This window comes from Equus quagga, chromosome 8, assembly GCF_021613505.1.
Source record: "Equus quagga isolate Etosha38 chromosome 8, UCLA_HA_Equagga_1.0, whole genome shotgun sequence".
In the NCBI taxonomy this organism is placed as follows: domain Eukaryota; kingdom Metazoa; phylum Chordata; class Mammalia; order Perissodactyla; family Equidae; genus Equus; species Equus quagga.
Window position 1 is genome coordinate 110,401,678 of NC_060274.1, and position 4,934 is coordinate 110,406,611.

Below are 4,934 nucleotides of genomic sequence, written 5' to 3' on the forward strand. Positions count from 1 at the left end.
GCAGTCAGAGGTCACATTCTGAAGTAAGGCCTTGGCATCAGAAAATACAGATGTGACTGGAGCTGCCACAGAGCAAAGAACTATAAACCTTCATAATCACTTAAAATAATAAAACCATGCCCCAAAGCTTTTTACAAATGTACATAAATGTACCAATCATAATGATTATGCAAAGGGTCCCAATGAACCATAAAATGTACACGTAGCACATAAAAAATACAGCATTGCTGCCTCATAAATTTTCCCTGGGTCTGATATATTGCTTATGATAAGCATTAATTAGAAGATTAATGAGCAATAATTCTCCCTGCCCTCCATAGAATTTAGAAAGGCTTTTTAAAAATAATTTAAAGATACTTTGAGATAATTTGGAGACACTTTTTGATTTACTAATTTAATAAGTTTTGAGATACCTTTTAAGCATCCAGAGCTCACTAGAAACTTATCCAAGAAACTTTGAAACATTGCCTAATTCTTCTCCCAATAAATTCTTTTTGATGGAAACAGAGACGTTCAGAGATGATCTTGACATCACAATGGCAGCTGCTCCTTCAGCCTGCAAAAATTTTTGAGCACAAACTTAGTGGTGGACCCTGGGGATTAAAAAGAAAGAGGAATAAGAAGTGGTCCCTACCTGGAGGACCCCACAGTGGGCTGGCCAGCTGTTACCGCCAGCAATGATGGAGCTGCCTCGTTGAAGGTTTATTAGGTACCAAGGTAAGCACTGGATACCCGTGAGCAGATCTTATCATCAATGTTGGGACGAGGATCCTTTCTCGTATGCATTTTAGAGAGGAGGAAATAGTTTAAACTGACCCAGGTGTTATGGGTTGAATTGTGTCCCGCCCCCCCCCCCCCAAAATGTTGAAGTCCTGACCCCAGTATCTGAGAATGCAACATTATTTGGAAATAGGATTGCTGCAGATGTGATTAGTTATGTTGAGATGAGGTCACACTGCAGTCAGGGAGGCACTTCATCCCATGTGACTGGAGCCCTTGTAAGAAGAGGAGGGAGAGAGGAGACCGCCATGTGAAGGCAGAGGCACAGGCAGAAGATGGCAGTGTGCACATGGAGGCAGAGATCGGAGCGAGGTGTCCAGAAACCAAGAAAAACCAAGGACATCTGCCATCACCAGAAACGAGGAGAGAGGCATGGAACAGGTTCCCCCAAAGCCCTGAGAAAGAACTGACATGGCCAACAGCCCGATTTCAGAGCTCCAGCCTCCAGATCTGTGTGATAAATGTCTGCTGTTTGAAGCCAGCCAGTCTGTGGCACTTTGTCAGAGCAGCCCTAGGACACGAGTACCCCAAGTCACACAGCTGGGAAGGTGAAGCCATGCTGGAGTGGCCTCTTGAGGCCACTCTCTTAAATGCCACCTTGAAGGGTGAGAAGAGTGTCTGGCGCAGGGGCAAAGGCTCTGTGGAGGACGGGGAGGTTCAACCCCCTCTGCCTGCAGGCAGGTGTCTGGGAAGGCTTCTCAGAGGAGGGAAATTTTGAGCTGGCTCTCAATGGTTAAGTAGGAGTTTGCCAGGACCAGAAGGGTGGGGGTGGAAGGGCATGCTGGGTAGAAGGATCAGCATGTGGGAGGTGAAGAGTGGCTGTACATGAGGGAGTCTGGGTGATGACAGGAAATTTATGTTGCCCTATAAAGAATTCCTTGTAAAGTGATGACTAAGTCCCCATTTGTTCTCTTCCCCCTCTCCTGTCTCCTTGTGTCATTGAGCCTGAGGTCCATTCCGAGTGCCTGCTCCTGCCCCACCAGCCTTCTTAGTCCTGGCTCCTGCCCTTGGAGCCTCTGTCCTCGCCATACCCTTGCCTGATCCCTCCAGGCCTCAGGTCTGGCCTCCCAGATGCTTCCTCATTAGCACGTTGCCCTGTTCTCTTCCTGGTGCTTTTTCTTAGTTGAAACCATCTCAGTATCATTTGTATACTCTTTGTTTCTGCCTCCCACCCCCACCCCCACATGCACACTTCAACTTAAGCTCCACAAGAGCAGAGCCTCGATCTGGCTTGTCCTCAGAGTTAAGGGTTGTGTCTGGGACTTAGAAATGGCTTCATAAAGATCTGTTGAATGAACATAGTCAGAACTTTCCAGCAGTGAAGGCAATTTAAAATAAAATGAGTGGCCCCAAGAGGGCCCACCCACTGAAGGGTCCCCAGACGTGCTACAGGTGGGCCTTCAGGCGTGGAAGGCAATTAGACTAAAACCCTGGAGACTCTGAGCGTGGCTCTGGGTAGAGTGGGGTCCTGCCATGAAGCCAGACTGGGTCTCCACTAGGATCAGGTCTGTCTGATCTCCTTACCTGCATGAGAGTCCAGGAGGCTCCTGGCAGGGAACTCCTCTGAAGAAAGGCGAGAATCACGGATATCGCTTATGTTCTAGAACAATGGGCCAAAGTCAGAGAGGAGCTTCAATTCTGAGGCCATCAAGTGTCTGTTTCCAAGGCTGTGCTGTGGTCCAGCTCCTATACAGAGGGGGCTGAACCGCAAGGAAAACAAAACCAAAAAGAGACACTGAGTAACATGTCTGCGGGGCACCGAGGGGGCACGGGGCATCAGTGGCCCAGGCGGCCATGGCCAGAAGTTCCATCATGGGCAGAGTGGCACTGCAGGTGGCAGCCTCCACAGCATCAAGGAGCAGCCATCCCTGCAGGACCCTGGAGGGTGACGGTGCAGCTGGTGAGGGTAAGCTCTGGTGTGGGCATGGCCTGCCCAGAACATGGGGTCCCCTTTCCTAATTAGCACAAAGAGGCTCTCTGGACCGGAGCCACAGCAGGATGTTGGTGGCCAGTCTGGAGAGCTGTGTCCTTACATGGCACCCTCCCTAGTCACAGGCTGGGACTCGAGGAGGGCGGAGCCTGGGGAGCAGGGAGCCAGGAAAATACTGTCCAGTTTACAGTCTTTGTGGCCCTTGTTTAGCCCCGGACTGGTTCTGTCTGAGCAAACAGAGTAGCGAATGTTCCTCAGATTATTAAATTACCCTTCCTTTACTTTAAGTGTCACAGGCACTTCCTGACACTTCCTTGCCGTGCTGTCAGAACACTTCACACTTCAGTGGTGAGCCAGAAAGGAAATCGATGGACCTGGAGCTGCGAGGGATTGCTCGCCGATGACTTGACAAGACCAGACAAGCTTGACTGTCCCTTCCGGCGCCCACCCCAGAGGACAACTGGGCTGACTGGGTGAGCCCCTACCTTCCAGGAGCCTGTGGTCTCTTTGGAGAGGTAAGGCACGAAGAACACACACACATACGCACAGACACGCATACACAACCGAGTTCAGAGGCCTACGCTCATCTGCATTGATGGGGTTTTGGCGGGGGGGGGGGGGGGGCGGTTGGGGAAGCCTTTTAGCCAGTGACTAAGCTCAGGGCACAAAATTCCAAATCTTGTTCAGAGAAAGGTGTGACATTGAAGGGTGCTTTTGGAGAAAAGGTCAAGGATTACAGTGTTTGTTCCTTCTGTGACAGGCACTGTGTTAGCTGTACATGTTTCATATAAATGAAGTCACTGAATTCGTACAACAAACCTTATACAGATTAGGACGCTGATGCCTAAAGAGGTGGCCTGCGCGGCCCCCTAGCCTAGGGAGACGAAGTGGAGGAGCGTGGAGGGATCCAGTAGACTAATCCACGAGGACACGCATCATGAGCACGCTGTGTTTTCCATCTTTGAATCCTCAGGGCCTCCCTCGGCACCCGGGATACAGTAGGTGTTCAGTGAACATCTGTGGAATGAATGAAAACAGCAAGCCGCCAGGATGTTAGGGTTTCTGTTGTAAGAGCACAACATGCCCCCCGTGCCGGGCTCACTGCTCCTCACACCGGCCTTGTGAGGAGGGCCGAGAGCAGATATTCTTGCTTCTGCTGCTGTATGACTGTTACTGTTGTTTGTATTATCATTCTTCTTTTGCAGATGAGAGAATCGGTGGGGAGCTCAGAGAGATGAATTTTCCTTGAAGTCAGAAGACTTCAAGGGCCAGCCAGTCTTCTGATCTTCCCATCGCAAATGCCAGGTTCTTCCCCAGCGCACCCTGAGGGCAAAGAGGGGCGCAGAGCCACAAAAAACAGCCTTATTCTAATGAGGACGCTCATATCCTACTTCAGACCTTGTGCGCGCTCCCTCTCTCCTCCTCGCTTTCCCCTTTACTCAGAGATAACTGTCTTTACCCCCTTGGAGGAAGGTGACCCCCAATGCCCACCGTCACCATCCAGCTGAGATGGTTGGATGTGCTGGGGAAAGGCCTGGGCTTCTGAATTCATCCTGGAAAAGAACCCAGCTGTACCTGGTCTTGGTTACTCTGCCATGTGTGGGCAATACCATCTCAGGACTGGAAGGTTGAATACGGACAGGAAATATGGGATGTGGAAGCGCTCTGTAAATTTCAAAGTCTACACAAATGTCCGTTATCATCTTTTGAGCTCTGCCTCCCTGGAATGCCACAGTGTGGCCTCTAGAAATGTCCAGGTCTTCCTAATCTCACTCTGAGGAGGGGGGAAATCTAAGTAATGCCTCGTCCTTTTCCTTGCAGAAGAGTGATGGGATGGGCTCCATGTAAGAGGGGGACAGAGCCCGTGAGGAAGGCAGAGGACACTATGTTTCATTGGGAGCAGGATTTTGTCAGACACAGATGCAGGCCCGGCCAGTTTGCACCCAGCTCCTGAGCTCAGAAGGACACTTGGATGAGGCAGACTCTTATTCTAGGTGAATTTTGAGTAGAAGGGCGGTTATCTGGTTCAACAATAATTTATGAAATCTTTACTATGTTCCCTGAACGCATCATGGGGATATGTGGAAAAGGTACAGCAGTGCCTCACTGTTCCAGATCTCACCTTTCTGATAACTTCATCCATCTGGAATAAACTCAAGAACCAGGAAGGGAAAAAAAAGGTATTGATTAGTCAGGAATATGCCATAAAGCACAAATATAAGCA

At 49.8% G+C, this 4,934-nt stretch overlaps 1 long non-coding RNA gene across 1 annotated transcript; it reads left to right on the forward strand.

Moving 5' to 3' along the window:
* Positions 1-626: 626 nt before the first annotated feature.
* On the forward strand, positions 627-4,255 carry LOC124243522 (uncharacterized). Its single transcript, XR_006889698.1, has 3 exons — positions 627-717; positions 2,999-3,225; positions 3,916-4,255. It is a non-coding gene; the product is annotated as an uncharacterized LOC124243522 (long non-coding RNA).
* Positions 4,256-4,934: the final 679 nt, after the last annotated feature.